Here is a 24,220-nt window from a genome sequence, read left to right as displayed (position 1 = left end):
ACCCTTGACCCCTCACACACTCTCACTGGCATGCACCCAGGCCCACACACAGACACGGAGGGCAGGCAGCCTAACGGTTAGAGTGTTGGGACAGTAACTGAAAGGTGGAAAAATCTGCAGTAACTGCCCTTCAGCAAGGTAGTTAACCCTGCAACAACCCAGACTTCGATTAAGACAGCCATCGTGTTAAATGTGGAAGACACATTTCGGGTGAATGCATTCAGTTGTGCAACTGACTAGGCTTTCCCTTCTAAACACAGACCAAATGTAACAGACATAGTTCCATTCTAGGTGTGATAATGAAGGATTGGTTTATTCTAAAGTGGAAAATAACCATATGACATGCGCATTATATGATTTGCAATATGGCTATTGGCTATCTATTAATGTACCTGAGAAAAATAATACATTATGAGAGAGAGAGAGAATTGTTTTGTTTTAATGGTTTTGTTGCCCGTTGTTTAGGATTTAATCCTTCAGTCTACTGTGAGCTGAAGACAAAGAGATAGATACCCCTTTCTGATTTTTAGTAAACAAACATGTTATTATAGAGATAATCTGATGGAATAGCAGATTAGGAGACTAGGACTAGCCCAATCCTGTCACTGTCTACTACTGTACTGTACATGCAGTCCCTCATTCCTAAATTTACTGGAGAGCGGGAATAAAGAATGGAAGAGCGAGAAGAGAGGGAGAGCGAGATGGTGGTAGAATTCCTTGAGCCAGTGGCCAGTGCATACTGAGAATTCCTTGAGACAAATTGACCATATTTTTAGAAACAGGATCAGGAGCTGTTGTCTGAGTGAAGAAGGACAGAGGAAGAAGAGATGTGGAGGGGGTCTATGGAAAAGGAGAGAAGGAAGGAATATAGAGGGCCGGGGCATTGACTCCAGATAAGGGTCGGAACATTTTGGCATCCTTACAGACGGCCTGCTAATGGAGACAAGAGTCTGGGGGGGGATGGGAGGCTGGGGAGGTTGGGGTATATCAGTACAGTAAGCTTTGCTGTAGGTCACTTTCACTGACTGAATGTGGGACTGAATGTGTGCAAACTGCATTATTGGACATATTATAGGAGGGCAGTTGAACTTCCTCTTATGTCAGATAAGGCTCTGCCACCCAGCAAGTACACTACTTCTATATTTGTACTACATATGTTTACACTCCATCTCTTTCTCTCTCTGTGTCCCACTTTCTCTCTCTCGCTCTCTCTCTCTCATACTCTTTCTATCTCTCATACGCTTTCACTCGTTTCAGCACACACCCTAGTCATTGTCCTTTTAGGAATGCTGTGTGTTCCCGTAGGTGTCTAGAAGAGAGCAGAACCCAGAGAGCCCTTCTCTCCTTCTATGTGCTCTGCTGGTTAGGTCGTAATGCCCCAGAGGAAGGCAGGAGGGGGCAGTGGAATGCCAGGCTTTTCCCCAGGCAGGCCTGAAGTGACCCCCCCCCCCCCCCCCCCCCCCCTGCTCTCAGTTCTCCTTCTGTTAACCCTGTGCCTCCCTCTTCCCCGCTCCCTCATGCTCTCCACTGCCCCCTCTCACACCCCTTTTCCGCCATCAATCTCTAAGCCCTTTCACCAAATGCTAGCCCTCCCTCCTTTCCTGACTTAGTCTCCACTGCCCCCTTCTTCCCCACCATTTCACCCCCCAACCACTGCCCTTTTCCTCTTCACCATCTTTCACCCTCCTACACAACCCCCTTCTCCCCCACCAATTCAATTCAAGGGCTTTATTGTCATGGGAAACATACACTGCTCAAAAAAATAAAGGGAACACTTAAACAACACAATGTAACTCCAAGTCAATCACACTTCTGTGAAATCAAACTGTCCACTTAGGAAGCAACACTGATTGACAATACATTTCACATGCTGTTGTGCAAATGGAATAGACAAAAGGTGGAAATTATAGGCAATTATCAAGCCACCCCCAAAACAGGAGTGATTCTGCAGGTGGTGACCACAGACCACTTCTCAGTTCCTATGCTTCCTGGCTGATGTTTTGGTCACTTTTGAATGCTGGCGGTGCTCTCACTCTAGTGGTAGCATGAGACGGAGTCTACAACCCACACAAGTGGCTCAGGTAGTGCAGTCATCCAGGATGGCACATCAATGCGAGCTGTGGCAAAAAGGTTTGCTGTGTCTGTCAGCGTAGTGTCCAGAGCATGGAGGCGCTACCAGGAGACAGGCCAGTACATCAGGAGATGTGGAGGAGGCCGTAGGAGGGCAACAACCCAGCAGCAGGACCGCTACCTCCGCCTTTGTGCAAGGAGGTGCACTGCCAGAGCCCTGCAAAATGACCTCCAGCAGGCCACAAATGTGCTTGTGTCAGCATATGGTCTCACAAGGGGTCTGAGGATCTCATCTCGGTACCTATTGGCAGTCAGGCTACCTCTGGCGAAAACATGGAGGGCTGTGCGGCCCCAGAAAAAAATGCCACCCCACACCATGACTGACCCATCGCCAAACCGGTCATGCTGGAGGATGTTGCAGGCAGCAGAACGTTCTCCACGGCGTCTCCAGACTCTGTCACGTCTGTCACATGTGCTCAGTGTGAACCTGCTTTCATCTGTGAAGAGCACAGGGCGCCAGTGGCGAATTTGCCAATCTTGGTGTTCTCTGGCAAATGCCAAACGTTCTGCACGGTGTTGGCTGTAACCACAACCCCCACCTGTGGACGTCGGGCCCTCATACCACCCTCATGGAGTCTTTCTGACCGTTTGAGCAGACACATGCACATTTGTGGCCTGCTGGAGGTCATTTTGCAGGGCTCTGGCAGTGCACCTCCTTGCACAAAGGCGGAGGTAGCGGTCCTGCTGCTGGGTTGTTGCCCTCCTATGGCCTCCTCCACGTCTCCTGATGTACTGGCCTGTCTCCTGGTAGCGCCTCCATGCTCTGGATACTACGCTGACAGACACAGCAAACCTTTTTGCCACAGCTCGCATTGATGTGCCATCCTGGATGAACTGCACTACCTGAGCCACTTGTGTGGGTTGTAGACTCCGTCTCATGCTACCACTAGAGTGAGAGCACCGCCAGCATTCAAAAGTGACCAAAACATCAGCCAGGAAGCATAGGAACTGAGAAGTGGTCTGTGGTCACCACCTGCAGAGTCACTCCTTTTTTGGGTGTGACTTGCTAATTGCCTATAATTTCCACCTTTTGTCTATTCCATTTGCACAACAGCATGTGAAATTTATTGTCAATCAGTGTTGCTTCCTAAGTGGACAGTTTGATTTCACAGAAGTGTGATTGACTTGGAGTTACATTGTGTTGTTTAAGTGTTCCCTTTATTTTTTTGAGCAGTGAATATTAACATTGCCAAAGAAAGTGAAGTAGATAATAAACAAAAGTGAAATTAACAGTAAACGTTACACTCACAGAAGTTCCAAAATAATAAATTACATTTTAAATGTCTTTACGTATATACTGTTGAAGTCGGAAGTTTACATACACCTTAGCCAAATACATTTAAACTCAGTTTTTCACAATTCCTGACATTTAATCCTAGTAAAAATTCCCTGTCTTAGGTCAGTTAGGATTACCACTTTTTTTTAAGAATGTGAAACGTCAGAATAATAGTAGAGAGAATTATTTATTTGAGCTTTTATTTCTTTCATCACATTCCCAGTGGTTCAGAAGTTGACATACACACAAGTAATATTTGGTAGCATTGCCTTTAACTTGTTTGACTTGGGTCAAATGGTTCGGGTAGCCTTCCACAAGCTTCCCACAATAGTTGGGTGAATTTTGGCCCATTCCTCCTGACAGAGCTGTTGTAACTGAGTCAGGTTTGTAGGCCTCCTTGCTCGCACACGCTTTTTCAGGTCTGCCCACAAATTTTCTATAGGATTGAGGTCAGGGCTTTGTAATGGCTACTCCAATACCTTGACTTTGTTGCCATTTTGCCACAACTTTGGAAGTATGGTTGGGGTCATTGTTCATTTGGAAGACCCATTTACGACCAAGCTTTAACTTTCTGACTGGATATATTGCTTCAATATATCCACATAATTTTCCTTTCCTCATTAAGCCATCTATTTTCTAAAGTGCACCAGTCCCTCCTGCAGCAAAGCACCCCCACAACGTGATGCTGCCACCCCCGTGCTTCACGGTTGGGATGGTGTTCTATGGCTTGCAAGCCTCCCCCCTTTTCTTCCAAACATAACGATGGTCATTATGGCCAAACAGTTCTATTTTTGTTTCATCATACCAGAGGACATTTCTCCAAAAAGTATGATCTTTGTCCCCATGTGCAGTTGCAAACCGTATTCTGGCTTTTTTATGGTGGTTTTGGAGCAGTGGCTTCTTCCTTGCTGAGCGGCCTTTCATGTTATGTTGATATAGGACTTGTTTTACTGTGGATATAGATACTTTGTACCTGTTTCCTCCAGCATCTTCACAAGGTCCTTTGCTGTTGTTCTGGGATTGATTTGCACTTTACGCACCAAAGTACGTTCATCTCCAGGAGATAGAACGTGTCTCCTTCCTGAGAGGTATGACGGCTGCGTGGTCTCATGGTGTTTATACTTGCGTACTATTGTTTGTACAGATAAATGTGGTACCTTCAGGCGTTTGGAAATTGCACCCAAGAATGAACCAGACTTGTGGAGGTCTACAGTTTTTTTTTTCTCTGAGGTCTTGGCTGATTTCTTTTGATTTTCCCATGATGTCAAGCAAAGAGGCACTAAGTTTGAAGGTAGGCTTTGAAATGCATCCATAGGTACACCTCCAATTGACTCAAATGATGTCAATTAGCCTATCAGAAGCTTCTAAAGCCATAACATCCTTTTCTGGAATTTTCCAAGCTGTTTAGAGGCACAGTCAACTTAGTGTATGTAAACTTCTGACCCACTGGAATTGTGATACAGTAAATGATAAGTGAAATAATCTGTCTGTAAACAATTGTTGGAAAAATGACTTGTGTCATGCACAAAGTAGATGTCCTAACCGACTTGCCAAAACTATAGTTTGTTAACAAGACATTTGTGGAGTGGTTGAAAAACGAGTTTTAATGACTCCAACCTAAGTGTAAGTAAACTTCCGACTTCAACTGTATACAGTGTTGTAACGATGTGCAAATAGTTAAAGTTCAAAAGGGAAAATAAATAAACATAAATATGGGTTGTATTTACAATGGTGTTTGTTCTTCACTGGTTGCCCTTTTCTTGTGGCAACAAGTCACGAATACTGCTGCTGTGATGTCACACTGTGGTATTTCACCCAGTAGATATGGGAGTTTATCAGAATTGGGTTTGTTTTTGAACTCTTTGTGGATTTGTGTAATCTGAGGGAAATATGTGTCTCTAATATTGTCATACATTTGGCAGGAGGTTAGGAAGTGCAGCTCAGTTTCCACCTCATTTTGTGGGCAGTTTGCACATAGCCTGTCTTCTCTTGAGAGCCAGGTCTGCCTACGGCGGCCTTTCTCAATAGCAAGGCTATGCTCACTGAGTCTGTACATAGTCAAAGCTTTCCTTAAGTTTGGGTCAGTCACAGTGGTCAGGTATTCTGCCATTGCTACTTGGCCCCAAACACATTCTAGTTTACTCCATTTTTTTTGCTAGTTCTTTCCAATGTGTCAAGTAATTATCTTTTTGATTTCTCATGATTTGGTTGGGTCTAATTGTGTTGCTGTCCTGGGACTCTGTGGGGTCTGTTTGTGTTTGTGAACAGAGCCCCAGGACCAGCTTGTTCAGGGGACTCTTCACCAGGTTCAAGCGATGGCTTCGTTATGGAAGGTTTGAGAATCGCTTCCTTTTAGGTGGTGGTAGAATTTAACCACTCTTTTCTGGATTTTGATTATTAGCGGGTATTGGCCTAATTCTGCTCTTCGTGCATTATTTGGTGTTTTACGTTATACATGGAGGATATTTTTTTGCAGAATTCTGCATGCAGTCTCAATTTGGTGTTTGTTCCTTTTTGTGAATTCTTGGTTGGTGAATGGACCCCAGACCTCACAAATCAAATCAAATTGTATAAGTCACATGCGCCGAATACAACCGGTGTAGACCTTACTGTGAAATGCTTACTTACGAGCCCCTAACCAACAATGCAGTTTAAAGAAAATACGGAAAGAATATGAAATAAAAGTAACAAGTAATTAAAGAGCAGCAGTAAAATAACAATAGTGAGACTATATACAGGTTAGTTGAGGTAATATGTACATTTTGATAGAGTTATTAAAGTGAGTATGCATAGATGATAACAACAGAGAGTAGCAGCGGTGTAAAAGATGGGGGCGGGGGGGGGGGGGGGGGGGGGGGGGGGGGCAATGCAAATAGTCTGGGTAGCCATTTGATTAGATATTCAGGAGTCTTTTGGCTTGGGAGTAGAAGCTGTTTAGAAGCCTCTTGGACCTAGACTTGGCGCTCCGGTACCGCTTGCCATGCCGTAGCAGAGAGAACAGTCCATGACTAGGGTGGCTGGATTATTTGGCAATATTTAGGGTCTTCCTCTGACACCGCCTAGTATATAGATCCTGGATGGAAGGAAGCTTGGCCCCAGTGATGTACTGGGCCGTTCGCACTACCCTCTGTAGTGCCTTGCGGTCAGAGACCAAGCAGTTGCCATATCAGGCAGTGATGCAACCAGTCAGGATGCTCTTGATGGTGCAGCTGTAGAACCTTTTGAGGATCTGAAGACCCATGCCAAATCTTTTCAGTCTCCTGAGGGGGAATAGGTTTTGTCGTGCCCTCTTCACGACTGTCTTGATGTGCTTGGGTGTCGGTGATGTGGACACCAAGGAACTTGAAGCTCTCAACCTGCTCCACTACAGCGCCGTCGATGAGAATGGGATGTGCTCTGTCCTCTTTTTCCTGTAGTCCACAATCATCTCCTTTGATGAAGGGTAATGGGTTCTATAACTGATTCAAGTATTTTTAGCCAGATCCTAATTAGTATGTCGAATTTGATGTTCCTTTTGATGGCATAGAAGGCCCTTCTTGCCTTGTCTCTCAGCTCGTTCACTGCTTTGTGGAAGTTACCTGTGGCACTGATGTTTAGGCCGAGGTATGTATAGTTTTTTGTTTGCTCTAGGACAGTGGTTCCCAAAATTTTTATAGTCCCGTATCCCTTCAAAGATTCAACCTCCAGCTGTGTACCCCCTCTAGCACCAGGGTCAACTCTCAAATGTTGTTTTTTGCCATCATTGTAAGCCTGCCACACACACATTATACGATACATTTATTAAACATAAGAATGAGTGTGAGTTTTTGTCACATCCCGGCTTATGGGAAGTGACAAAGAGCTCTTATAGGACCAGGGCAATAATAATAATAATATTAATAATAATCAATGATTTTTGCTCTTTTATTTAACCATCTTATATATTAAACCTTATTTGTTCATCGAAAATTGTGAATAACTCACCACAGGTTAATGAGAAGGGTGTGCTTGAAAAGATGAACGTAACTCTGCAATGTTGGGTTGTATTGGAGAGAGTCCCAGTCTTAAATCATTTTCCACACACAGTCTGTGCCTGTATTTAATTTTCATGCTAGTGAGGGCTGAAAATCCACTCTCACATAGGTACATGGTTGCGAAGGGCATCAGTGGCTTAACAGTGCTATTTGCCAAGGCAGGATACTCTGAGCGCAGCCCAATCCAGAAATCTGGCAGTGGCTTCTGATTAAATTCCAATTTTCACAGAACCGCTTGTTGCAATTTCAATGAGGTTCTCTTGTTCAGATATCGATAAGTGGACTGGAGGCAGGGCATGAAAGGGATAACAAATCCAGTTGTTTGTGTAATCCGTTTCGGGAATGTACTGCGTAATTGTGCACCCAACTCACTCAGGTGCTTCGCTATATCACATTTGACATTGTCCGTAAGCTTGAGTTCATTTGCACACAAAAAATCATACAATGATGGAAAGACCTGTGTGTTGTACTTGTTGATGCAGACAGAGAAGAGCTCCAACTTCTTAATCATAGCCTCAATTTTGTCCCGCACATTGAATATGGTGGCGGAGTCCTTGTAATCCTAGATTCAGAACATTCCGGCGAGAAAAAACATCACCCAGATAGGCCAGTCGTGTGAGAAACTCTTCATCATGCAAGCGGTCAGACAAGTGAAAATGATGGTCAGTAAAAAAAACTTTAAGCTCGTCCCTCAATTCAAAAAAAGTGTCAATACTTTGCCCCTTGATAACCAGCGCACTTCTGTATGTTGTAAAAGCGTTACATGGTCGCTGCCATGTAACGCAATATAATTGCATAGTGCAGAAAATACAGGAGAGTTCAGGGGCCTTGCTTTAACAAAGTTAACCATTTAACTTTGGGTTGGTGGGTCCTGTGTTGTCTGTCCCATTGTGGTGTTGTGGTTCACCCCCTCCTCTGCCCCTTCTCGCGCACCATCCTTCACCCCCCTCCTCTGCCCTCTTCTCCCCCACCATCCTTCACCCCCCTCTGCCCTCTTCTCCCCCACCATCCTTCACCCCCCTCCTCTGCCCCCTTCTCACGCACCATCCTTCACCCCCCTCCTCTGCCCCCTTCTCGCGCACCATCCTTCACCCCCCTCCTCTGCCCTCTTCTCCCCCACCATCCTTCACCCCCCTCCTCTGCCCCCTTCTCCCCCACCATCCTTCACCCCCCTCCTCTGCCCACTTCTCCCCCACCATCCTTCACCCCCCTCCTCTGCCCTCTTCTCCCCCACCATCCTTCAACCCCATCCTCTGCCCCCTTCTCCCCCACCATCCTTCACCCCCCTCCTCTGCTCTCTTCTCCCCCACCATCCTTCACCCCCCTCCTCTGCTCTCTTCTCCCCCACCATCCTTCACCCCCCTCCTCTGCTCTCTTCTCCCCCACCATCCTTCACCCCCCTCCTCTGCTCTCTTCTCCCCCACCATCCTTCACCCCCCTCCTCTGCCCCCTTCTCTCCCACCATCCTTCAACCCCATCCTCTGCCCTCTTCTCCCCAACCATCCTTCACCCCCCTCCTCGGCTCTCTTCTCCCCCACCATCCTTCACCCCCCTCCTCTGCTCTCTTCTCCCCCACCATCCTTCACCCCCCTCCTCGGCTCTCTTCTCCCCCACCATCCTTCACCCCCCTCCTCGGCTCTCTTCTCCCCCACCATCCTTCACCCCCCTCCTCTGCCCCCTTCTCCCCCACCATCCTTCACCCCCCTCCTCTGCCCTCTTCTCCCCCATCATCCTTCAACCCCATCCTCTGCCCCCTTCTCGCGCACCATCCTTCACCCCCCTCCTCTGCCCCCTTCTCTCCCACCATCCTTCAACCCCATCCTCTGCCCTCTTCTCCCCCACCATCCTTCACCCCCCTCCTCGGCTCTCTTCTCCCCCACCATCCTTCACCCCCCTCCTCGGCTCTCTTCTCCCCCACCATCCTTCACCCCCCTCCTCTGCTCTCTTCTCCCCCACCATCCTTCACCCCCCTCCTCTGCCCTCTTCTCCCCCACCATCCTTCACCCCCCTCCTCTGCCCCCTTCTCCCCAACTAGGTATGTATGGATGGAAAGGATGCTTTACAAGTAAAAACAGAGTCATAACGCGTTCTTGGAGCAGTGTTTTCCACACGCGAGCTGTCCAGAGCAAAAAGAAGGGCCCATCAATCTACTCGCTGAGCTTATTTATTATAGGAAAAGTGGTTTACAAAAGTAAACGTTCAATAGTGAACATACTAGCAATATGCTGGCTACTGTTGATAGTCTGGAAAAAGAACTACACTTAGCATTGGTCTTGGCTAGCCTACTGTACTAGCCATGTCAATATCTCTTTTGGAACGTTTGTCTTAAAAGGGCAGCGTCCTATTTCTAAAACTTCTGAAAAGTACATAATGTATCTACTAGCATGGTAGCAGTTACCATATACTTCCAGTCATTGCGCTAACGCTAGTTAGCAACTTCCTTCAGACTGTACGCAGAGGCAAAAGAGGTATTGGGCTTCTCTTCTCCCCCACCATCCTTCACCCCCCTCCTCGGCTCTCTTCTCCCCCACCATCCTTCACCCCCCTCCTCTGCCCCCTTCTCTCCCACCATCCTTCAACCCCATCCTCTGCCCTCTTCTCCCCCACCATCCTTCACCCCCCTCCTCTGCCCCCTTCTCCCCCACCATCCTTCACCCCCCTCCTCTTTTGCCAATATGCCTGGACCCTTTGCTGCTGACACAGAGCCCCACCGATCCATCACGACTGGTCTGCCGACGTAACCGTCCCCCTGGGGTTTCAACAGGCGACGTCCCCCTGAGGCCCATCTGCTAGCCTGCTGCTATCCCCAGCCTGCTAGCTGTCTGAATCTCCGTGCCGCCAGTTCGCCTAGCTACGCACTGGACACTATGATTACTCGGCTACACATGCCTCTCCCTAATGTCAATATGCCTTGTCTATTGCTGTTTTGGTTAGTAATTTTTGTCTTATTTCACTGTAGAACCTCCAGCCCTGCTCAATATGCCTTAGCTATCCCTGTTGTTCCACCCCCCCCCCCCCCACATGCGGTGACCGCATCTGGTTTAAATGGTGCTTCTAGAGACAAAACCTCTCTCATTGTCACTCAATGCCTAGGCACTGTACTCACATCCTACCATACCCTTGTCTGTACATTATGCCTTGAATCTATCCTTCCGCGCTCAGAAACCCGCCCCCTTTACTCTCTGTTCCGAACGCACTAGACGACAAGTTCTTTTAGCCTTTAGCCATACTCTTATCCTACTCCTCCTCTGTTCCTCTGGTGATGTAGAGGTTAACCCAGGCCCTGCAGTGCCTAGCATCACTCCCATTCCCCTCTCATTTGTTGACTTCTGTAACCGTAAAAGCCTTGGTTTCATGCATGTTAACATTAGAAGCCTCCTCCCTAAGTTTGTTTCATTCACTGCTTTAGCACACTCCGCCAACCCGGAAGTCCTAGCCTTGTCTGAATCCTGGCTCAGGAAGGCCACCAAAAATCCTGAAATTTCCATCCCTAACTATAACATTTTCCGACAAGATAGAACTGCCAAAGGAGGCGGAGTTAGCCTGCAGAGTTTTATCATACTATCCAGGTCTGTGCCCCAAAAATTTGAGCTTCTTCTCTTAATTAAAAATCCACCTTTCCAGAAACAAGTCTCTCACCGTTGCCGCTTGTTATAGACCCCCTTCAGCCCCCAGCTGTGCCCTGGACACCATATGTGAATTGATTTCCCCCAATCTATCTTCAGAGTTCGTACTGTTAGGTGACCTAAACTGGGATATGATTAACACCCCGGCCGTCCTACAATCTAAGATAGATGCCCTCAATCTCTCACAAATTATCAAGGAACCTACCAGGTACAACCGTAACCGTAACCATGGGCACCCTCTTAGATATCATCCTGACCAACTTGCAATCTAAATACACCTCTACTGTCTTCAACCAAGATCTCAGCGAGCACTGCCTCATTGCCTGCGTGCGTAATGGGTCCGCGGTCAAATGACCACCCCTCATCACTGTCAAACGCTCCCTAAAACACGTCAGCGAGCAGGCCTTTCTAATCGACCTGGCCCGGGTATCCTGGAAGGATATTGACTTCATCCCGTCAGTAGAGGATGCCTGGTTGCTCTTCAAAAGTGCTTTCCTTTCCATCTTAAATAAGCATGCCCCATTCAAAAAATGTAGAACAAGGAACAGATATAGCCCTTGGTTCACTCCACACCTGACTGCCCTTGATCAGCACAAAAACATCTTGTGGCGTTCTGCATTAGCATCGAATAGCCCCCGCGATATGCAACTCTTCGCAAGTCAGGAACCAATATACTCAGTCAGTTAGGAAAGCAAAGGCTAGCTATTTCAAACAGAAATTTGCATCCTGTAGCACAAACTCCAAAAAGTTCTGGGACACTGTAAAGTCCATTTAGAATAAGAGCACCTCCTCCCAGCTGCCCTCTGCACTGAGGCTAGGAAACACTGTCTCCAACGATAAATCCACAGTAAGCATTTTTCTACGGCTGGCCATGCTTTCCACCTGGCTACGCCTACCCCGGTCAAAAGCCCTGCACCCCCCACAGCAACTTGCCCAAGCCTCCCCCATTTCTCCTTCACCCATATCAAGATAGCTGATGTTATGAAAGAGCTGCAAAATCTAGACCCCGACAAATGAGCCGGGCTAGACAATCTGGACCCTCTCTTTCTAAAATGATCATCCGAAATTGTTGCAACTGCTATTACTAGCCTGTTCAACCTCTCTTTCGTATCGTCTGAGATCCCTAAAGGTTGGAAAGCTGCCGCGGTCATCCCTCTCTTCAAAGGGGGAGACACTCTAGACCCAAACTGCTACAGATCTATATCTATCCTAACATGCCTTTCTAAGGTCTTTGAAAGCCAAGTTAACAAACAGATCACCGACCATTTCGAATCCCACCGTACCTTCTCTGCTATGCAATCTGGTTTCCGAGCTGGTCATGGGTGCACCTCAGCCACGCTCAAGGTCCTAAACGATATCATAACCGCCATCGATAAGAGACAATACTGTGCAGCTGTATTCATCGACCTGGCCAAGGCTTTTGACTCTGTCAATCACCACATTCTTATCGGCAGACTCAACAGCCTTGGTTTCTCAAATGACTGCCTCGCCTGGTTCACCAACTACTTCTCAGACAGAGTTCAGTGTGTCAAATCGAATGGCCTGTTGTCCGGACTTCTGGCAGTCTCTATGGGGGTGCCACGGGGTTCATTCCTCAGGCCGACTCTTTTCTCTGTATACATCAATGATGTCGCTCTTGCTGCTGGTGAGTCTCTGATCCACCTCTACGCAGACGACACAATTCTGTATACTTCTGGCCCTTCTTTGGACACTGTGCTAACAAACCTCCAGACAAGCTTCAATGCCATACAACTCTCCTTCCGTGGCCTCCAAATGCTCTTACATGCAAGTAAAACCAAATGCATGTTCTTCAACCAATCGCTGCCCACACCTGCCCGCCTGTCCAGCATCACTACTCTGGACGGTTCTGACAACTACAAATACCTAGGTGTCTGGTTAGACTGTAAACTCTCCTTCCAGACTCACATCAAGCATCTCCAATCCAAAAATGAATCTAGAATCGGCTTCCTATTTCGCAACAAAGCCTCCTTCACTCATGCTGCCAAACATACCCTCGTAAAACTGACTATCCTACCAATCCTTGACTTCGGCGATGTCATTTACAAAATAGCCTCCAACCCTCTACTCAACAAATTGGATGCAGTCTATTACAGTGCCATCCGTTTTGTCAGCCCCATATACTACCCACCACTGCGACCTGTATGATCTCGTTGGCTGGCCTTCGCTTCATATTCGTCGCCAAACCCACTGGCTCCAGGTCATCTATAAGTCTTTGCTAGGTAAAGCCCCGCCTTATCTCAGCTCACTGGTCACCATAGCAGCACCCACCCATAGCACGCGCTCCAGCAGGTATATTTCACTGGTCACCCCCAAACCCAATTCCTGCTTTGGCCGCCTTTCCTTACAGTTCTCTGCTGCCAATGACTGGAATGAACTGCAAAAATCACTGAAGCTGGAGACTCATTATCTCCCTCACTAACTTTAAGCACCAGCTGTCAGAGCAGCTCACAGATCACTGCACCTGTACATAGCCCATCTGTAAATAGCCCATCCATCTACCTTATCCCCATACTGTTATTTATTTTATTTATTTTGCTCCTTTGCAACCCAGTATCTCTACTTGCACATTCATCTTCTGCACATTTATCACTCCAGTGTTTAATTGCTATATTGTAATTGTTTCGGCACTATGGCCTATTTATTGCCTTACCTCATCCTACCTCATTTGCACACACTGTATATAGACTTTTTCTATTGTATTATTGACTGTATGTTTGTTTATTCCATGTGTAACTCAGTGTTGTTTGTGACCACTGCTTTGCTTTATCTTGGCCAGGTCGCAGTTGTAAATGAGAACTTGTTCTCAACTAGCCTATCTGGTTAAATAAAGGTGAAATATATATATATTTTTTAAATGATAATCAATACTGCCATTCGGTAGACTACACTGACTGCCGATATGAGTCTCTCACCAGGGGTAATAATTTATCGCCATAGGCTACACATCTGTCCATCACGCATATAAACAACTAGCTTGCCTGCTTTAGCCACACTGATTGGTGAAGTCATCTATTGAGCTAAATATAAAAAAGAAGGTTGATTTCACAGGTTAAAAAAGGAACTATATAAACCAGTACTTTTTTGGGGGGGGGTCGAACCAGTTCAGAACTTTATTTTGCTGGTCGGAACAGTGGAACTGAACAAAAAAAATAGTGGTTCTGTTCTGAACGAAACAATTGGAAAATAATTTAGGATCCTACACCTGGTGAGTGACTGTCATATCGTCAGTCAGTGTAGCCTACCAAATCACATTGGTGAGAGAGTTGTTCATTTGGCTCCTTAATTTGCATGGGCTACTGGTAGGCCTATGCTTTTTGGCGATTATCTGCAGATAAATTATGAAAACATTTGATGAAGATGGTGAACAATAGGTAGTGGAGCAGACAGGTCACCAATGGTACAAGTCAGTATTTGATGTTGGGAGATGATGTGGAAACCGGCCACTAGGGGCAACAGTGAGCGATGTTACCTTCAAGTAGGTTTCGGTTTTGCTAAGGCATTGGGGATGGCGGATGGGCATAAGCATATGCCTCTGATTCCAAAGGTTGATATTTTTGTTTTAATCCTATCCCAAACCGTAACCCTTACCTTAACCATTCAGATTTAATGCCTAACCTTAAGAATTCATAGTAAATGCCTTATACACTTTGAAATTTGACATTTTAAATATCTTTGAAATTTGACGTTTGAGAAACATGGATGAACATCTAATTCTGACGTGAGACTGTGAGAGTTTGTAGAGTCGAGATCCTCATTCGGGTTCAAATATGATAATTAGGGCCCTCACGGAATCCAGGCATTAAAATGGAATTCAACAACATTGAAAATGTATTGACCTTTGTAGGGAATCAACTTAAAGTACTGAGTGGCTCAGTTGGTGCTGCTTTAAAGCAGTATCCAAATTATATGGGCAGCGACCATGTAACGCTTTTACAACATACAGACGTGCGCTGGTTATCAAGGGGCATTGTTTAGAATCGAGAGATGAGCTTCAAGTTTTCTTTACTGACCATCATTTTCACTTGTCTGAATGATGATGAGTTTCTCACACGTCTGGCCTATCTGGGTGATGTTTTTTCTCGACTAAATGATCTGAATCTCGGATTACAGACTTTCCGCAACTATATTCAATGTGCGGGACAAAATTGAGGCTATGATTAAGAATTTGAAGCTCTTCTCTGTGCATTACCAAGGACAACACACAGGTCTTTCCATCATTGTATGATTTTTTTGTGTGCAACTGAACTCAAGCGTACGGACAATGTCAAATGTGATATAGCGAAGCACCGGAGTGAGTTGGGTGCGCAATTATGCAGGTACGTTCCCGAAACGGATGACACAAACAACTGGATTCATTATCCCTAGAAGGCCAGCATCCCGGAGTCGCCTCTTCACTATTGACGTTGAGACCGGTGTTTTGAGGGTACTATTTAATGAAGCTGCCAGTTGAGGACTTGTAAGACGTCTGTTTCTCAAACTAGACACTCTAATGTACATATCCTCTTGCTCAGTTGTGCACCGGGGCTTCCCACTCCTCTTTCTATTCTGGTTAGAGACAGTTTGCGCTGTTCTGTGAAGGGAGTAGTACACAGCGTTGTACGAGATCTTCAGTTTCTTGGCAATTTCTCACATGGAATAGCTTTCATTTCTCAGAACAAGAATAGATTGTCAAGTTTCAGAAGAAAGTTATTTGTTTCTGGCCATTTTGAGCCTGTAATCGAACCTGCAAATGCTGATGCTCTAGATACTCAACTAGTCTAAAGAAGGCCAGTTTTATTGCTTCTTTAGTTAGCACAACAGTTTTCAGCTGTGCTAATATAATTGCAAAAGGGTTTTCTAATGATCAATTAGCCTTTTAAAATGATAAACTTGGATTAGCTAACACAACGTGCCATTGGAACACAGGAGTGATGGTTGCTGATAATTGGCCTCTGTACGCCTATGTAGATATTCCATTAAAAATCAACCGTTTCCAGCTACAATAGTCATTTACAACATTATCAATGTCAACACTGTATTTCTGATCAATTTGATGTTATTTTAATGGACAAAAAAATGTGCTTTCAAAAACAAGGACATTTCTAAGTGACCCCAAACTTTTGAACGGTAGTGTATGTGAGAGTGGATTCTCGGCCCTCACTAGCATGAAAACTAAATACAGCCACAGACTGTGCGTGGAAAATGATTTAAGACTGAGACTCTCTCCAACACAACCCAACATTGCAGAGTTATGTGCATCCTTTTGAGCACACCCGTCTCATTGACATGTGGTGAGTTATTCACAATTTAACAATTAACAAATAAGGTTTTATATGTAAGATGGTTAAATAAAGAGCAAAATGTATTATTATTTGGGCCCTGGTCCTACAAGAGTTTTTTGTCACTTCCCACGAGCCGGCTTGTGACAAACTCACACTCATTCTTATGTTTAATAAATGTATAGTGTGTGTGTGTTTTTTAGTTTTCTAATGTTACTTACGACTTTTATAAACACAACCAATTATTATTCGTCACATAGCAAATATGAAATGGATTTATTACTGTTAGAATGTTCATGCCTCATTGACTGGAAGTGTCAGAAATTGGCTTTTGGCCTACTTTTTTCACCAGGACTTTGTAATATTATACAAAACATGTCCTTTACTCTATCTAAACAAATATTTTTTATTGTTATATTTTTACATGGATATATTTCCAATAATATTTCTTCATGCAATTAATTCATACAATTGTTTATGCAATATTTATCAAGGCTTGGTGTTTGTTTGTGCACCTTGCAGGTTGATATGCATCTGAAGCGTATGCTAAATGTGACACCCAGCAACATTCTCAACATTCTCTAGCGGGTATTTATAGGCTGAAAGGTCAGGCGTTTCTAGTGTTGATTTGATTTTCAAGATAATGTGGGCTACGGCTGAGGACAGGAACAAGTACAAGAAGTCCCGCTATGACCTATGCAGAGTCATCAAACGAGCAAAAGGACAATCTAGGAGTAAGGTGGAATCATATTACAAAGGCTTTGACGCCTGCCATTTGTGGCAGGGGCTACAGTCCATTACGGAATGCAAAGGATGCCGTGATCTTCCAAACGATGCCTCCCTACCAGACGAGCTCAATGCATTTTATGCACGCTTCAACAATAACAACATCGTGCTGGGTGTGAGGGCTGCCACCGACACAGAGGACTGGGTGATCTCGCTCTCCAAGGCCGACATGAGTAAGGTCTTTTAATAAGCTCAACACCTGGCAGGCCGCTGGGCCCGACGGTATTGCAGGGCTCGTGCTCAGAGCATGCGCAGAACAGCTGGCAGGAATATTCATGGTAATTTTCAACCTCTCCTTGTCCCAGTCTGTAATCCCCATGTTTTAAGATGACTACCATCATTCCTGTCCCCAAGAACTCTAAGGCTTCATGCCACAATGACTACTGCCCTGTAGCACTCACATCTGTAATCATGAAGTGCTTTGAGAGGCTTGTTATGGCACACATCAACTTCATCATCCCAGACATCCTAGACCCACTCCAATTTGCAAACTTCCCCAACAGATCCATAGACAACTCAATCTCAATTGCACTCCACACTGCCGTCACCCACCTAGATAAGAGGAATATCGATGTGAGAATGCTGTTCATTCACTACAGCTCAGCATTCAACACCATTGTCTCCTCCAAGCTCGTCACCAAGTTTAGAACCCTGGGACTGAACACCTCCCTTTGTAACTGGATCCTGGACTTCCTGACGGGCTGACTGCCATGCTGACCCTCAACACTGGGGCCCCACAGGGACGTGTGCTTAGTCCCCTTCTGTACTTCTTGTTCACCAACGACTGCGTGGTGAAGGTCAGGGTTAAGTTATAATTCAAACTGAAAATGGAATTATCTTAACACGACCCACATCAACAGGGCTGCAGTACAGCGTGTCGAGGACACTCACAGGCCCATACACACTCACACACATAATATGCACATACATTCATATTGACTCTATACACACGCACAGCCACTCCAATGACAAAGCGAAAACAGGTTTTCAGAATTGTTGCTAATTTAGAAAAACTAAAAAACTGAAATACCTTATTTACATACGTTTTCAGACCCATAGCTATAAGACTTGAAATTGAGCTCCGATGCATCCTGTTTCCATTGATCATCCTTGAGATGTTTCTACAACTTGATTGGAGTCCACCTGTGATAAATTCATTTGATTGGACATGATTTGGAAAGGCACACACCTGTCTATATAAGGTTCCACAGTTGACAGTGTATGTCAGAGCAAAAACCAAGCCATGAGGTCAAAGGAATTGTCCGTAGAGCTCCGACAGGATTGTGTTGAGGCACAGATCTGGGGAAGGGTACCATAAAATGTCTGCAGCATTGAAGGTCCCCAAAAACACAGTGGCCTCCATCATTCTTAAAGGGAAGATGTTTGGAACCGGGGGACTAGTCAGGATCGAGGCAAAGATGAACGGAGCAAAGTACAGAGAGATCCTTGATGAAAACCTGCTACAGAGCGCTCAGGACCTCAGACTGTTTGCAAAGGTTCACCTTCCAACAGGACAACGACCCTAAGTACACAGCCAAGACAACGCAGGAGTGACTTTGGGACAAGTCTCTAAATGTCCTTGAGTGGCCCAGTCAGAGCCCAGACTTGATGTTTATTTAATCCATTTTAGAATAAGTCTGTAACATAACAAAATGTGGAAAAAGTCTGAATAATTTCTGAATGCACTGTACTTTCTTGTGTTCCTATTTCTTGTGTGTTTTTGTTCTACCTTGTTATTTTTAGTATTACATTGTTATTGATTGCTGCATTGTTGGGTTTAGCACGGTTCACCGTGCTTGTGCATTAACTTGAGGTGTGTAATTCCAGTCCATATAATATACAGTCCACACTGAAAGATTAGCCTATTGGAGCTTGTTTTGTTTATTTAAACAAGAGAGCATAACTACATCTATGGGCTTTTATGTTTTTTTGTTGTGCGTAATGTGCGGTAGCCTATATATTGTAACGACCCTGGGTTTATAACCGCGGAAATTGAGCATGCTCATGCGGCAGAGTCGATTTCCGTGCTTTTAAACATAGGCTATGTATTGGATAACGGCACAATCATTTGGGCTTTTTTGGGCTTTGGCTCAGAAATGACTTCAATGTAATGCTCATCGGGCTACGGTAGACTTTTCATGCTGATCAAAGCTCCAATCAAATCCTGACATATTTCCATGCTTTAGAATGACACTTCCGGGTTTGGCAGGAAATCCCGGGTCACCCGAGAGAAAAGGGATTTATTCTTGGGATGGAACATTTGTAAAATACCAGGAAAATATTTAACCCTACCACTTACGTTATATCATGGCAGAGATTGTGTACACCAAGTCATTTAGTATCTTCTATATAGCAGCATGTATACCTCCACAGTCTATTCTATGGGCCTGTATAGTTGTATGTAAGCCTATACTCATGGTTATTCTTTCTGTTCTCTCCATAGAAACACGTTAACACTCGCACGTTCACTGTGAGCAGTCAATACATAGGAGTGTGGTGTGTTGAACCCAGTATCTGAATAAACCTGTTCTGGAGATATCTTGGACTTGTCCTTGCCTGACTATAGAACGCCGTGTAAAAAAAGCTACACGTCAAATAAGTTTTTTATTTGACACGTCAAATAACACAATTCTATTATAGAAATGTGTGCGAAGCCAAGCTCCACCATTACGATCACTGTCAAAGCTGTACAATACCGCGTTCTTAATGAGGCAATATTTGTTCGACCGAATGCGAAAACGTCTGAGTGAGCATTTGAAATTAGATCAGGATCAAACGAGCAGGATCAAATATGTTTGCAAATATCTTCGATACAGATGTTATCAGCAACTTCTGCGGTACCTAGCTAGCACCAATGCAAACAGCCTGAAAACAAAGAACAGTAGAAACTAGTCATTTTCAATATTCTTAGCAATGATTTAGGAATCCCATGTGAATAAGTATTAGCTAGGTAGCCACTTGTTGTACTTCTATTGAAATAAGTAGCTAGTCTGCTACTAAACCCTGTTGCCCAAAACCAACATTATAAGCAGCCAGCTAGCTTCACACTCAACGTCAACAAAACAAAGGAGATGATAGTGGACTTCAGGAAACCGCAGAGGGAGCACCCCCCTATCCACATCGACGGGACAGTAGTGGAGAGGGTACTAAGTTTTAAGTTCCTCGGCTTACACATCACGGACAAACTGAATTGGTCCACCCACACAGACAGTGTGGTGAAGAAGGCGCAGCAGCCCCTCTTCAACCTCAGGAGGCTGAAGAAATTCGGCTTGTCACCAAAAGCACTCACAAACTTCTACAGATGCACAATCGAGAGCATCCTGTCGGGCTGTATCACCGCCTGGTACGGCAACTGCTCCGCCCACAACCAGAAGGCTCTCCAGAGGGTAGTGAGGTCTGCACAACGCATCACCGGGGGCAAACTACCTGCCCTCCAGGACACCTACACCACCCGATGTCACAGGAAGGCCATAAAGATCATCAAGGACAACAACCACCCGAGCCACTGCCTGTTCACCCCGCTACCATCCAGAAGGCGAGTTCAGTACAGGTGCATCAAAGCACCGACCGAGAGACTGAAAAACAGCTTCTATCTCAAGGCCATCAGACTGTTAAACAGCCACCACTAACATCGAGTGGCTGCTGCCAACATACTGACTCAACTCCAGCTCACTTTAATAATGGAAATTGATGGGAATTGATCAAAAATGTATCACTAGCCACTTTAAACAATGCCACTTAATATAATGTATATGTATATACTGTACTCTATCATCTACTGCATCTTGCCATCTTTATGTAATACATGTATCACTAGCCACTTTAAACTATGCCACTTTTATGTTTACATACCCTACATTACTCATCTCATATGTATATACTGTACTCAATACCATCTACTGCATCTTGCCTATGCCGTTCTGTACCATCACTTATTCATATATCTTTATGTACATATTCTTTATCCCTTTACACTTGTGTGTATAAGGTAGTAGTTGTGGAATTGTTAGGTTAGATTACTCGTTGGTTATTACTGCATTGTCAGAACTAGAAGCACAAGCATTTTGTTACACTCGCATTAACATCTGCTAACCATGTGTATGTGACAAATAAAATTTGATTTGATCTGACTTAACCTGGTCCCGTCAAGCCATAGCATATGTGTTGTGAAGCTACCCACAATAAGGATTAGCCAAAATAGTGGATTTTGCGGTTTGCCTTTAAAATAAAAGTCCCTCTTTGAAAGTGATGCAGAAGGTTACAATTGTTGAAATCGTCCCAAATTTAGACTTGATAATGTTAAACATGGTTGGAATGTTGGAATGTGGAGCAATGAAATGGGGTATCAGTCTAGTGACACCCAGAGAACACAACTGTGAAGAGTTTACGGAAATATTAGTGTCGTAGCTCTTATTGCGGGACTTTGACTGTGGGAAATCACCTCCCCAGTCAGCCTATTGTGCGTATTGACATTCATATTGCACTGTACAGCCTTACCTAACGATTGGGGATCAATGAAATGGGATATCAGCTTACTCAGTACTCAAGTGCTTTTTTTCCCCAAACTCCTTTTCAAGAGTTATCTGGCTCCAAAACATCCACGTTGTACGGTTTTTCCTCTGGAATAGTGTTCAATACACATAGTCGGTTGACTGGTACAATAAATGTGTCTCAATTCACAGTGGTTTCAGAGTCCCGCAATAAGAGCTACGACGCTAATGTTCTCTGGGTGTCACTGAGTAGACTGATACCCCATGTCATTGATCCACAATCTATAGGTAAGGCTGTACAGTGAAATAAGTATGCGCCCAATGAAATTTTAAAGTCTAATACAACCAGTGTGATTTCAACAGATCTTTGTCAAATTAACAAATTATTGTCTTTTGTTGAATTTATATAAGAACATTCCAACCTCGTTTAGCATGATCTGTTTCATTATGGCATGATTCCACTATTTGTATTATTTGGATGACTTTCATTGAGACTTTTATTTTGAAAGCTAAACGCAAAGTCCACTGATGTGGCTAATCCTTATTGTGGCTAGCTTCATGTAACCGATGTGAAATGGCTAGCTAGGTAGCGGTGGTGCGCGCTAGCAGCCTTTCAGTCGGTGACGTCACTTGCTCTGAAACCTTGAAGTAGTGGTTCCCCTTGCTCTGCAAAGGCCGCGTCTTTTGTGGAGCGATGGGTAACGATGCTTCGTGGATGACTGTTGTTGATGTGTGCAGAGGGTCCCTGGTTCGCGCGAGGGGACGGACTAAAGTTAAAACTGTTACATTCACATAGGTGGGTCCGACCACCATTAATCAAATAAGAACTGTCTTATAAATGTATGGGTATTTTAGATGATGACACTTAGCTAGGTAGTTAGCTAGCTAGATTGTCATTTTGGTATGTTTTTGGGGAAGAACATTGTGCGCATCCATCAGCTAACTAGCTTTTTTACGACCAGCACTGTCCAGAGCTTGGGGAAGTGTCTGCGCTCGTCCGGCAGACAAAAAACTTTACCAGCATCATAGCATACGTATCGGTGAATCGTTGTGACATGGAATACGAGTTATAGTGTAATCAATGTGTAATAACTACGTAAGAAATGTATGAACGTGTTAAATTATTATGTGACGTACAGTCATATTCGGGTCAAGCTTATTTGACACGTCAGATAATGTTAATTGACGTGTATATTTCTTGACACGCAAAGACTCAAATGACGTTCCATACCCGACAGACCTGTGGTGGATGGACCATATCCTCTGGCACATGTATCTATCTAGTAATACCTGTTATTCATGGTCCAACCGGGTCAGCCTTTAGTATTTTACACAAACAAATGATTGAAATGATCCACATATTTTTAGAGGTCATTCAGATACTTGGACTAATAGTTCCTCACACATACACACACACAAACAATCCCCTACATGATGAGATGTGGAGTCTGTAGGGAAACTCAGAGGTGTGGTTACATCACTGTTCTCTCTAGTGGGATATTACCCTGCTAGCACGTCCACACAGTTTACAAGACATGGATCTCTGGTGGCTGATCAAGCAAGCATGAGTATCTAAGCCAGGGAGTCCCAGGAGTGTGTGTGTGTTTTGTAACTGTGTTGGCCCAGAGAGCGTGTGAATACCATCTTCTGATGTCCCAGAGTTCTTTCCGGCAGCTGAACATTCTAGAACTGTGACCCAACTGGAAGAACAGTGGGGGGGGGAAGAGGGAGGGGGGAGAGGGAGGGGGGAGAGAGGAGAGAGAGAGAGCTTTGAGAACCCTAGTGATTGCTCTGAGATTAAGTGAACAGTGTGTGAACACTGCAGCCTCTGCCTGCTGTTACCCTCCACCCCAAAAATCACCTCTACCCAGGGACTTTACGTTTGTGTGTGATTGGAAACTCGTGAATTGTGTGTTTGCCTGTCTTCCTTAACGAGGCAATTTTAAGTTTGAGAGAGATAAGGAAGAGTGAGTGAATTAAGTGTTGGCCCGGGGATTTAACTAGTGAGGAATTTCTTGTTGCTGGGACCTAACCCTGGACAGACAAACAACAGGGACAAATAAAGCATCACCATGGTTATGCCTGTATCATGGTAAGGTTGGGAATTTCCAGGGACCTCAAGATACGATATTATCACGATATTTAGGTGCTGATGCTATATGTATTGCGATTCGATACTGTGATTTTATTGCAATTTGCCGTTTCAAACATATTGCTCACTCACCATGTCTGTTGCAGAGGGACAAGAGAGAGCCATGAGAAAACGAGTTTTGATCAGTCATTGAAATAAAAGTGCTGAAAACAAATTGGTTCCCTATGTAAAAAGAAGATGGAGAACAAGCTATGAAGGAAACATACTGGAGTTTTGGTGCAGGTACAGCCAACTAGCGCAAAAATAATATTGCAATATTGTCAAAACGATACAATATATTTTCAAAAATAATATCTCGATATGTAACTGTAACTGTATCGATTTTTTTTCACCTATCACTAGCTCACAGTACGTGATGTTTAGACTGCTCTATAGACCAGATAGAAGACTACTCTATAGACCAGATAGAAGACTACTCTATAGACCAGATAGAAGACTACTCTATAGACCAGATAGAAGACTACTCTA

The 24,220-nt window shown here is 44.6% G+C and overlaps 1 protein-coding gene across 1 annotated transcript in view; it reads left to right on the top strand.

The window, feature by feature from the left end:
* The window catches only part of LOC129861111 (NUAK family SNF1-like kinase 1), a 71,342-nt gene that overhangs the window by 1,209 nt on the left and 45,913 nt on the right, over positions 1–24,220 (top strand). The gene's annotated exons all lie outside the window — the stretch shown is intronic.

Source organism: Salvelinus fontinalis, chromosome 8 (genome assembly GCF_029448725.1).
Source record: "Salvelinus fontinalis isolate EN_2023a chromosome 8, ASM2944872v1, whole genome shotgun sequence".
NCBI lineage: Eukaryota > Metazoa > Chordata > Actinopteri > Salmoniformes > Salmonidae > Salvelinus > Salvelinus fontinalis.
Note: the sequence above shows the minus strand (reverse complement) of the source record. Positions and strands in the feature narration are given on the sequence as shown.